We start from the raw sequence: 12,946 nt of genomic DNA, 5'->3' as shown, positions 1-12,946 counted from the left end.
TCACTGCAATCTCCACCTCTCAGGTTCCAGCAATTCTCCTGCCTCAGCCTCCTGAGTAGCCTCCTGGGATTACAGGTGTGCAGCATTATGTCCGGCTAATTTTTGTATTTTTAGTAGAGACAGAGTTTCTCCATGTTGGCCAGGCTGGTCTCGAACTCCTGACCTCAAGTGATCCACCCATCTTGGTCCCCCAAAGTGCTGGGATTACAGGCGTGAGCCACCAAGCCCGGCCTTTATTTATTTATTTATTTATTTTTTTGAGACAGAGTCTCACGCGTTCTCCCAGGCTGGAGGGCAGTGGTGCGATCTAGGCTCACGGCAACCTCTGCCTCCCAGGCTCAAGCGATTCCGCCTCAGCCTCCAGAGTAGTTGGGTTTACAGGTACGCACCACCATGCCTGGCTAATTTTTTTTGTGTGTGTATATATATATATATATATTTTTTAGTAGATATGGGATTTCACTGTTGCCTAGGTTGTTCTTGAACTCTTGGCCTCAAGCAATTCACCCGCCTCAGTTTCCCAAAGCAGTAGGGTTACAGGTGTGAGCCACTGCGCCCAGCCCATTGTTTGTTGTTGTTGTTGTTGTTGTTTGTTTGTTAAAGACAGAGTCTCACTCTGTCCCCTAGGCTGGAATGCAGTAGTGTAATCACAGCTCACTGTAATCTCTAACTCCTGGGTTCAAGTGATCCTCCATTCTCTGCCTCCTGAGTAGCTGAGACTGCAGATGTGTCCCATGATGATCCATTAAGTTTTAAATTTGTTATAGAAATGGGATCTTGCTATGTTGCCCAGGCTGGTCTTGAACTCCTAGGCTCAGGCAATCCTCCCACCTCGGCCTTCCAAAGTGTTGAGATTACAGGCGTGAGCCACTATACCTGGTCTGCAATTTGTTTTCACATATTTAAAAATGTGTGTGTGATAAGTGCATCCTTATTATTATTAGAATGTCAAAATAATGTTTATTGGGTCTGGAAAGATGCTAGTGTTTGCTATTAGCTAATTTTTGGAATTCAGGCCTGACTGAACCATTGAGAAAGCCCAACAATAATATTATCAACAATATACAATAGTTGGTTATAATAGCAGGGATGAGATGGACTTGAGACTTGTTAAATTCAGAGAATATGCTGCTTCTGAGTGAGCTCTCACTCACTCAGAGGGAATGCAGACTCTCACTTTAAAAAACATTTTTCAGAGTATCAGTTATATTTTGCCCTGTCTAGGTGTTAGCAAAGATCTGGAGGAGAAAATGAACACGTTTTAGGAGACAGTGAATAAAACTTGCATCCCTATCTGCTGATAGGTTCCGTTGACACAACCGACTCAGCCTGCTTCATGCTCACACCCATTACATAGTGAGAACCATTAGGGTTTAGTGTGTGTCTCATATGTGCCAGGCATTGTGATAAGTGCTGAATGTACATTACCCATGAAATCCTCCTAATGCTATGAAAAAGGCTTAATTAAGATTCTCACTTTATCAGTGAGAAAGTAGACGCTTCCAGAAGAGAAGCTAAGTCATTTGCTCAAGGACTCCCACACCCTAGGGGAAAGGTCCTTAAGCCATGGTCTCCATCTGGGACCCAGCCACTCTTTGTAAATGGGCAGGTGTACCGCTCATCTTCCCAATCTCTTTTGAAGGAAACCATCTTAGTCTCAGGCTTCAAGAAAGAAAGGAGCCCTCCCCAGTGGCCTCATTCAGTTCCTCTAGCCCCAGGTGATTGGCTAATGTTTGTATTGAAGAGTGGTTTGTGAGAACACTTAGTTTGGACAATGATGCCTAGCTGAACTGATCAGGTCCTTTCTCTCCGGCGGTTTGAATGTTGAGACCTGCCAGGGCTTGGGCAGTTGGCAGTGGGGGCAGAATGGACAGAGAGAGTGACTGAGCCATCATTATGGTGGAGGAGGAGACGACGCCTCAGTGAGTGAACTCTGTGGCTGGGACATCCATGGGACAGTCAGTGGCACTGGGTGTCTCGTACATTCCAGGCCTGGAGGTCACAGCTGGGTTTTCTTGACTCCAAGATAGAGAAACTCCACGTTGGGATTTCCAAGACTAAACCCACTTCCTTCAAGTTCTGGCCCCTAGGTCCTCCTAATCCAAAAGAGAGTAATTCACAGCAAAGTTTTCACTGTTACGGGGGAATTCTCTACACATTTCTAGGAAAGGAAATAGAATCCCCCATAATCATTATTTTTGGACATTAGTTAGAAAAAAAATACTAAACTCTCAGTAGAAAAATGGGCAAAAATATGAAAAGATCATTCAAAAAAGAAAGCTGGAGTGCAGTGGCATGATCTCAGCTCACTGCAACCTCCGCCTTCCAGGTTCAAGCGATTCTCATGCCTCAGCCTCCCGAGCAGCTGGGATTACAGGCATGTAGAACTACACCCAGCTAATTTTTGTCTTAGCTAATGTATTAGCTAATTTCATATCTATCTAATGTCTAACTAATGTGAGAAATTCCTTCGATGTGCTTTGAGCAGCTGTACTCAAAATATAGCATGGCACTCAAAACCTCTCTTTGTGGGGCTGCTGGCATATAGGACTTTTTGTTTTGCTTTGAAATGCTTTATAACATTTCCTATTTTGAAAGTATTTTTTTTTCTGATTTCTGGAAGCTTAGAATAAAGTAGAAGCAAGCACAAGCACTTACACTGTTCCATCACATCACTATGGTGGTGTTTCTCCTTCTAGTCGCTTCTCAATTTTATGTGGAAAGAATATATATATTTACGAACATATATTGATGTGTACATGTGTATATATAAGTTGCTATGGAAAAAAATCAATACTGATTTGTACTTTAATCAATGATGTGCTCCACATTGCACCCTTGCTGGTCATTATGATTATTATTATTTTGAGATAGAGTCTTGCTCTGTCACCCAGGCTGGAATGCAGTGGTGCAGTCATAGCTCACTACAGCCTCAACTTGCTGGGTTCAATGATCCTCCCGCCTCAGCCTCCCAAGTAGCTGGTACTACAGGTGCACACCACCATGCTGGGTTGCTTTTATTTTTTAATTTGGTAGAGGCAGTGTCTCTCTAGGTTGGTCTTGAATTCCTGGGCTGAAGTGATTCTCCCACCTCAGCCTCCCAAAGTGCTGGGACTATAGGCATGAACCACTGTGCCCAAACTATTTTATCTTTTTAATATCTTCCTATCTGATAAATAAAAGTGGCATCTCACTTTATCATTCATTTCTTTTATTACCACTAAAACTGTACCTTTAAAAATGTTTATTGGCAGCCGAACGCATTGGCTCATGCCTGTAATCCCAGCACTTTGGGAGGCCAAGTTGGGCGGATCGCTTGAGGTCAGGAGTTCAAGACCGGCCTGGCCAACATAGCAAAACCATGTCTCTACTAAAAATATAAAAATTAGCTGGGAATGGTGGGACAGCCACTTGTAATCCCAGCTACTCAGGAGGCTGAGGCGCAAGAATCACTTGAACCCAGGAGGCAGAGGTTGCGGTGAGCCAAGATTACACCATTGCACTTCAGTCTAGGAGACAGAGCGAGACTCCATCTCAAAGGGAAAAAAAAAGAATGTAGTTCCCACATGTTTCCTAGTGAAAATAGCAGCCAGTGCAAAATAATGGCTACTGTATACATGAAAGCTCATAGTCTGGGAAGGAAAGGAGGAAGGCTTAAAGGAGGGAGGGAGGGAGGGAGAACATGTGTTTGTTACAGGTTGATCTTACAAACAATTGTGCCGTCTTTCTAGAGCAACTTGAAAAACCCAAGAAACATTTTCCCCTTCCTTCTCTCTCCCTCCCTTGCCCTCAACATATATTCTAACTTGATGCCTGAAATTTCACCATTAGAAATTCATTGTTTGGAAAGCAAGTTGATGGGAATGTATGATTGTCTTTCCTGTACCCATTCCTGGAATACCTGTTCTAAAAAAGTGCCCACTTCTTCTGTCTTTCTCCATCTACAAATTTCATCTACAGTTCAGCACCTGCTGATGTGGGGGTTGGGGTGCGGGATAGAACTGGCATTGAACTTGAAAAGAACTAGAAAATGAACACGTTTTAGGGGACAGTGAATAAAACTTGCATCCCTATCTGCTGATAGGTTCTGTTGACACAACCGACTCAGCCTGCTTCATGCTCACATCCATTACATAGTGAGAACCGTTGGAATCAACAGATGTGGACTTGAATCCCAGTCTGGCTCCTCAGGAGCTAAGCAAGCCTTCTGAAAGCATTTCATGTTACTAATGTCACTCTTCTCATCTGTAAAATGGGAATATTTTTAGGCATTTTTCAGTGCTATCATGAGGATTTAGTGAAAGGAAATGCTGCAAAGCATTAAACCTGTGTGTGGCAGAGTGTTCCATCCAGCCCACAATCACTTGAGCCATGGCATGCAAGAGTACCCATGTGAGGGTGTGCAAAGCGAGATGGGAGAAGCCTCTTGGAGAAATCTTACTTTTCCATGGCTAATCTGGGGTCTTCCTGGCTTCAACCAGTATCCCTTTCACCCATCATGCCCAAGGGCAAAGTACTATCAGGTTCCGGGATTGCCTTCTCTAGTATCTACCAGCTATGAATACCAGTTGTTCTTTACAGGAAATGTCCTTCTTTCGGCCTGAAATGTCAGCTCTTCCTTCATTTTTCCTTCCTCATTCTTCTTCCAGAATCAAAGAGGAGACATAATGTTCCTTGTACAAAACACTAAGCCTTGTCTTTGCTATTACTCAAGCCTAATGGAGAAGCAGTTCCATGTAGGCAATATTAGCAATGATGGCTGATATCTTTTTTTCTTTTGAGACAGGATCTCACTCTGTCACCCAGGCTGGAGTGCAGCAGCATGATCATGGCTCACAGCAGCCTCAACTTCCCAAGTCTCAGGTGACCCTCCCACCTCAGCCTCCCGAGTAGCTGGGACTACAGGTGCTCGGCTAATTTTTTGTGTTTTTTATAGAGATGTGGTCTTGCCATGGTGCCCAGGCTGATCTGGAACTCCTGGGCTTAAGTGATCCACCTGCCTCGGCCTCCTAAAGTGCTAGGATTACAGGTGTGAGCCACCACGCCTGGCCAATGGCTGATCTTTGAGGCCCCAGAGAACAACATAGATGAAACTTGTAGATGGAGAGAGACAGAAGTTAAAATACCATCTCAGTGGCAAAAAAAAAGAAATATGAAGATTCTCAAACACTGCCATTTTTCCTCACCATATAGGTAAATAAGCTATAATCTATGAATATATGAATATATTATGAAATATTATGGTACCCACTTAAATGAGAATAATTGGCTTAAAAGTCTTAGCCCAGTGCCTGGCTCATAATAAATACTTAAGAAACGGCAGCTGCTTTTAACGTTGTTTTTATTGCTATTATCTTCCTCACCTTACGCAGGCACAAGTAGCCCACAGACAGAGGAGCTGAGTGAGTGGTGCTCCTGCACTCTTGGCCAGGAGTCTCCAGATGGGTTCCAAGCCCTCCTGGAGGGATGCAGGGGGTCTTCTGGGGAGCCGCAAGAAAGTGTTAGAACCTCAGTATTTATTTCATCCTTTTTAGTGTCTGTATCTTATGTATGATGTTAATGTATACAATATATTCAAGCATCTGTAAAACTTATAAGTAAACATACATATATTGGGAGTGACAGTCCATTTTTTTTGGATAGGCATACACACTCAATAATGTTTAGTGGTCACTAGTAAAGGAAATAAATAGATTTCATATGAGCAACAGCCAGATAGAGAACAGATGCCAATACACTTAAACACACGAGAACAGAGACATCCAGAGCTCTTAAACAGAGGTGGGGTGAGGAGCCGGGGCTCATGAACAGAGCAGGGGCTGCTTTACATGTACTGGTGGGTTTATAACCACTTGATTCAGTGCCTCTAAGGACAGTAGGGAGGCCATTCATGCTACTTACAAGCATGTATTGATTATCAGTTATGCTCCCAGTGCTGTACCATGCTGTAAGGGGTACATCAGAAGTAAAGATGCCTACCATACAGTTTGGGAGACAAGGTTGAACCACAGTGAATAGATTCCACCTTGCTGATGACCTCTGATGTTCTCTGTAATTGGTGAGCCAGAGTGGATAAGCAGGTGAAGGAGGTCCTCAATGGGAGAGAGACGTGAGTGCATTCATTCATTGAGTAACTATTGATTGGGTGTCTCTTGTGTTCCAGTCATTCTGTTAGGTGCTGGAGATACAAGAGTAAGCCAAATAGATAGGATCCCTGCAATGTCATGGACCAGAGGGATCATTAACCAGGAAGAGGTTAACACTTTTAAGAATAAAGAAAGCAGATGATTTATCCTTAGTTTTTGGCAACTGTGTTTCTTTTAAACTTGACAGCTCCCTAAGGGCATAATGGGGAGGAAAATCTCAAAGCTTTTATGTTGGGTGAGGGTACCCAGAACACTCAAGGGGTTAAATGTTATATTCCCAATGGGGCTTATATAGAAGTGGGCATGCAGGAAAAATTTATTCATTTACTCATCCATACACCCATTTACGTATCCGTCTATCTGTCCATCCATCCATTCATCCATGCATCCATCTATCCATGCATCCACACATCCATGCATCCATCCATGCATGCAATCATTCATGCATCCACCCATGCATGCATCCATCTATGCATCCATTCATCCATGCACCCATTCATCCATGCACCCATTCATCCATACATCCATGCATCTACACATCCATGCACCCACACATCCATGCATACACACATCTATGCATCCATTTATTCATGCACCCATTCATCCACACATCTATTCACCCATGCATCCATCCATCCATGCATCCATTCATCCATGCACCCATTCATCCATGCATCCATTCATTCATGCAACCATTCATCCATGCATCCATTCATTCATGCAACCATTCATCCATGCACCCACCCATCCATGCATCCATTCATCCATGCATCCATCCATTTATGCATCCATTCATCCATACATCCAGGCATCCACACATCCATGCATCCATCCATCCATGCATCCATGCATCCATGCATGCATCCATCCATGCATCCATGCATCCATGCATGCATCCATCCATCCATCCTTGCATCTATTCATTCATCCATCCATGCATCCATCCATCCATGCATCCATGCATCCATCCATCCATCCATCCATGCATGCATGCATCCATCCATCCATCCATTCAACCATGCATCCATTCTGCCATACATTCATCTATCCAACATTTTTGAGGCCCTTGTTTGCCAGGCCTTGTCCTGGGTTGTTGAAAAATGTAGGTGAAGAATGTAAAGCCAGGTCTCAAGATGCTCATGGTTTATTCCCATACTTATCTAGTAGGTGGGACAAGTCCATGCAATTGGGGAGAAAAACTAGAAGAGTGTTTTATGTAATATACTGAGCACTTGAAGTGAGATACTTTATTATCTGATGAAACTTTCAGGGAAGCTCCTTCTTTCCTATGCTGCAATGTAGGGTTTTACTATTTATCTTAGAAGTAAATTCCATATCTGAAGAGTTTACTGTGTCAAAACTAGTTTGTTTTAAACTTAAATTCTCCCTTTTGCATTTCAGCTTGCAGCATTTGAAGTCAGAAACTTCAGAGAGGATGCTGAGCCAATGGTCATGGTACTTGTCACCGGGCAGAATTCTCTGGTGGGCCAGAGGGTGTGCTGGCCCCTTCAGGGCAGGGAGGTGGAGCTGATGAACCCAGGACTCAATTCTTGCTCAACTGATCTCAAATTCTGTGACCTACCAAAGTCACCCAACATCTCTGAACCTGTTTCCCCTTCTGTAGAGTGAAGGTGCAAACAGGACTAAGAGCAACAGTTGGTGAGAGGATGGATTGAGATGACACACGTCAGGGGCTTCTCATATGCATGTGCAAAAGTACCATTATTATTATTATTATCTAGGGCACTAGACTTCTGGGAGCATATGCAGAAAAAAAAATCACACTTGGAATTTAAAAAAAAAAAAATGGAGCCTGGTCCCCTGTGCCACCTACACCGACCAAATCAGCTTCTGACTGAAGTTTCCTCATCTGCAAAGTGGGGTTGATCATAGCATCTCCTTTCGTGGGCACCAAGGCCCCTCTTCCTTTGCTTCACATATGCCACCTTTTCCCTCTATCATCCATTCTTTGCCTTTGCTTCATGGATGTAAAGGCAGCTCTAATTTGTCCTTCTCTCTGTCTTCCCAGCTTGTTATCGCAGCTGGTGCCTGCTCTGAACCCTCCATCGAAGGAAGCCTAAAGTGAAAAGTGGGACCCCAGGCCCCATCCCCCAAAGCAGCCACTGTTACCCATTTCCTGTGCCTTTTCAGAGACAGACTACGACCGTGGACACTTATGTGTAGATTGTAGCCTACCTTTTCCTACAAATTGGGGCCATTACATATGGTGTTCCAAACCTGGCTTTTAACATTTCACAATCTATTGTTGAGGTCATTTTGTGTCAGTACACATAGAGTTCCTTTATTCTTTATTTTTGGATGAGTAATAGGACGTGATGTGGGACTTTTCCCCTTGTTCTGGAATTACAGCCAAGGGTCGATGATGTAAACAAAAAATGCTAGGTGTTCCTGCATTCTACAGAGAGCCCTGACCTGAGGCCGCCATCGCCTCCGCAAATAACTTACGAGGCCTTGGAAACCTCCCTTATGCATCAATCACCCAGGCAGGTTTCTGTGGAGAGCACACTAGGCCTGGGAGGAGGTGGAAAGTCAGCTGTGGGGACTGCTCTGTGCCTGGGGAGAAGTGACTTCCTTTCCTCCCAAAAAGCTTCCCATCATGTAGGTGGCTGGGAAAGGGATCCTGGAGAGTCACTCATGGAGTCTTGCTAGAAGGGGAGACAGCAGGCCTTCCAGCCGGATGCTCGCTGAGCTGCGGAATCGAGGGTCCACGTGAGCGCACACTATGGAAGAAGGGCGGTGAGACAGCCAAGAGGAAACTTGTGTGGCCATAGAGGCTGGGTACCCACTGGCTGCCTGCGCTAGAGGGCAGAAGGGATCTGTGGGGTGTAGGACGCTACAGCTGGGAAGCCAGAGATGGCCCTGCCATCCCAGTTCTGGGGCCTCAGCAGTACCAAGAGGATCTACGGAAGCTTTTCCAGAGCGCTGCAGGAGTGCCTAAAGTGGGCCTCGGGAGCTGGCATTCCCCAGGCTGGACCAAAAGGAGACCAGGTCCCTTCCTGTGGCAGGTCTCCAGTGACAGAGGGCCTGGGGTGGAGCCAAACACTGCTCCCATGAAAGCCACACCCACCACCTCAGAGACCACCAGGATCCCACAGAACCTTCCTCACTAAAGTAGATACCAGGGAGCTCCTGCCTCCAACAGGCCACCAGCAAGTGGAAGAACTCAGCCATCTGGCTTCCCTCTTTGCCCCCAACATCAGGAGAGACCCCAGAGCTCAGCCCAGGCGACCTCTCGGCAGCTGCTGGGGAGGGGAGGCTTTTGAACATTAACAAGGTTGGAATTTACAGAGAACTGGACATACTCCAACTATAGAAAGTTGCAGGATCTGCCCAAGTTGTCATTAAAGGACAGTCAAGAGAGATTAGACACAAAGCAGTTGAAAGGCAAATTAGGGGGCACAAAGGCAATTTAGGGGGCAGAAAAGAAACTTTATGTTTACACTCCATGGATTGAGACTTCTCAATCAACTCCTTCCAGGTGCCATGACAACCGGCTCTAAAAAGGGGCCATCATTGGTTTAAACTGTTCCTTGGATTGGTTCAGTCCTTGGCTAGTTCAAAAATAGTGCTGTCAGGCAGCTTCCCACGTTGACCTTGAGTGGTGTCTCTTGTTTGAATCAATTTGGGGATATATTATTCAGAGTTGAGCCTCATATTTTCATAGTTTGAACACATCCTCTGCCTCTTGAAGACTTGTCCTGCCCTCAAACTCAAACTCTTTTGAAGTTGTGTGCCCAATAGCCAGGCTGCCCTACCTTGTTGGGGGTCTGGGCTCAGCTGTCTCAGCATGGCTCATGAGGGTCAGGCCTACCTCACCCTAAGGGAAATGTGTTCTCTGTACTCTGTTCTCCAGATAGGGCGTCTCTTCCAGCGCCTCACTCTTGTCTTTTCGGTGGCTTCCTCCTCCTTCCCCATCCTTTGGGGGCAGAATCCTCCTTCCTGTTCCCTTTCAGGTCAAGTTCTGGCTCCTTGGACATTAACAAGGTTGGAATTTACAGAAAACTGGACACACTCCAACTACAGAAAGTTGCAGGATCTGCCCAAGTTGTCATTAAAGGACAGTCAAGAGAGATTAGACACAAGGCAGTTGAGGGCTTGTATCACAGAGTGGGAGGGTCAGCTCTTGCCTGTGAAATGGACCTGGGTCGGAAACACCGTGGGTTTGACTCACAGAATGAGGGTCTCTAAATTCACAGATGGGTCCTGGGTGATACCATCTGTGAAACCACTGTGAAGCCTGATGCACCCGAATCACCTAGAGGCAAACTCAATAACTCAGTTACTTTCCAGAGCTTGGAACAGAGCAGCTTCACTCATGGCTGGGCAGGAGGGTGCCCTCCATGGAGCAGGCTGAGGGCAGGCACCACCACCAGGCCCTTTGCATTTTTGTCAAAGTAGTTGAATCCAATTGCTACTGCTAATATTAGGTTGGTGCATTACTTTTAATTTAAAAGTAATGTCAAAAACCTCAGTTACTTTTGCACCAACCTAATGCATGAATTGATGGCTTGGACTTAGTTCTGAGATCCGTTCTGAACATGTACCCCATGTCCCCCATGCTCGAGTTCATTTTGAAGCCACAAATACCAAGCAGCAGAGGCAGACAATTCCCAGTAATCTTTCAGAAAACTCAATTTCCAGCCATGTGTGACAAAATGACTATTTAATGAAGGCAAATGTCATGCTTAAATATTTTTAGTCTTTCTTGTTGGTGAGTGAATCGTTTTGAATGACAGATTGCATTTCAAGGGGGTGCAAGAATTTCAACAGAACACCACTCCTTTTCTAATTTTTTGTTCCATTGACTCTCGGAAACCCTCTCAGTGATTCAGGAAGCTGTCTGGGGCGTTCTGACAGCACATCACACGTTCAGCAGATCAATGAAACTCCTGTCAGTAGAGCTGCGACTGAACACATTGTGGGTTCTGGTCCTTTTAGGGGAAAAACTCTTCCCACTGAACCGGCTCCCATATGCACCTGCTTTAGATTCTGTAACTTCCTCAACCCATTTGCTTCTTCTCCTTTAGAGGTGCTCACGGCAGAGGTCATTCTTTTTACTTCAGTGGCTTCAGTCGGCAAAGGCTTTTGCTGGGAGCTGCCTGCACAGGTGACAGATGAGGGGACATGAGGATTGTGACAGGGCTCAGACACCTCTGCTTCCTTCTCTCCAAAGCCAGGAGAGAGCTCTGAAGGGAGAAGGGAAGGAGGCCTCTCCAAGGAAGGAATGGATTCTGCTATCAGTTCCTCCCAGGTGCCAGTCTATCACTTGTCTCTAGAGGATACTCCAGAACGAATGAAGAAGAGGTTCAATGGATGATTAAGAATATGAACTGCAAAGTTCTGAAGACAAATGATAAGAGGTCAAATAGAGTGATGGGAAAAACTCAACCCACCATGGTACTGGAGGTTGAGTGAATGGGCTTCAATTTATCCCCACTATTTGCTAACTGGGTAATTTTGGCAAGAAATCTCTCCTTTCAGAGTTTTAGTTTCCTCATCTATGAAGCAAGGGATTTGGAGCAAATAATCTCTAATGTTCCCTCTCTATTTTTAAAATTCTCAGAGTAGATGGTTGCTATGACTACCCCTCACCCTGGGCCTAATTCCAGTCCTTTCAGAATTGGCTTATGCTAGAAAGCAGTTGTCCTCGAGCAAGAAAGAACTCTGGGGGCCATCAAAAAGAGGTTGCTTGGTGAGAGATTGTGCACATCAATGGTAGGTACCCAGTGTGAGTGGAGAAGACAGGATGTTTCAGAACATTCTCCCATGTCTGTACTAATTCCATGGTAGGTGGGTGGGGCTACACAAAAGCCTGGAGCATTTTTCCCTTTTGACGTGAGCTGGAGGCAAGCTGATAGAAATACGGAAACCTAGGCCAGCTTAGAAGACCTACAAGTCAAAGTTGACTTCTCCCCTGACCTAGCTCCATCTAGCATTGCCCAACTCCCCAAACACTGCTGAACGGCTGTTTATGTGGAGATGAAGAAAAGCTCTCTGTTGACTTTGTTTCCAAACCCTGCCTTTTGGAATTGACACAAGAAGAGAGCACACTGCTCTCCAGGCCTGACCATCCGGTCAGCAGACTCCAACCCCTGCCCCTGCTTTCTGGCTTTTCCTCCTCAAACAGAAGCTATTGAATCAGATATCAACAACATAGATAAAAACGAGAGCAACATGGGCTTTGAACCCAAGGCTAACAGGCTTATCACAAACTCTTGTCAACCTCTCTCTGTCACTTCCAACCCCAGGGGTGAAAGATCAAACTTTCACTCCTCCTGAGGACTGCTCTGTACAGGGGCCCTGGTCCCTGTGGGTCGGGACACATGGGCCTGGATCTGCACCTTCAGGGAACACAGCCGGGACTGCGGAGGAAGCAAGGCCCCAGGTTCACTGTTGCTGTAGGTGGAGGGAGGTTGTCACTTGGGATGGGTGCCCGAAGCAGTATAAAGGCAGCATTCAGGTTAAAAGCATAAACACTGCAACCAGACCACCTGGTCTATCTCTCACAGCTTTGGGATCTTGGATGAGTTTTTTAATCCTCTTGGTATCTTAATTTCTCCATCTGAAAACTGGGAATGATGCATCTACCTAGTAAGGCTGTTAGGAGGATTAAATGTGCTCATATTTCTAAAATAATGTAGAACAATGCCTGACACTTAGGATGTGTCAAAAAAAATTGGTGGTTCTCAAAGTTTAGCAGGGATAAATCTGCTGGAGAACTTGTTTAAATGCAATTTGCAGGACTTGGTTCCCTGGATGCTTATGGTGAGGGCCCAGAC

Source organism: Theropithecus gelada, chromosome 18 (genome assembly GCF_003255815.1).
Source record: "Theropithecus gelada isolate Dixy chromosome 18, Tgel_1.0, whole genome shotgun sequence".
NCBI lineage: Eukaryota > Metazoa > Chordata > Mammalia > Primates > Cercopithecidae > Theropithecus > Theropithecus gelada.
The sequence above is the reverse complement of the archived record's forward strand: the minus strand, read 5'-3'. Positions refer to the sequence as shown.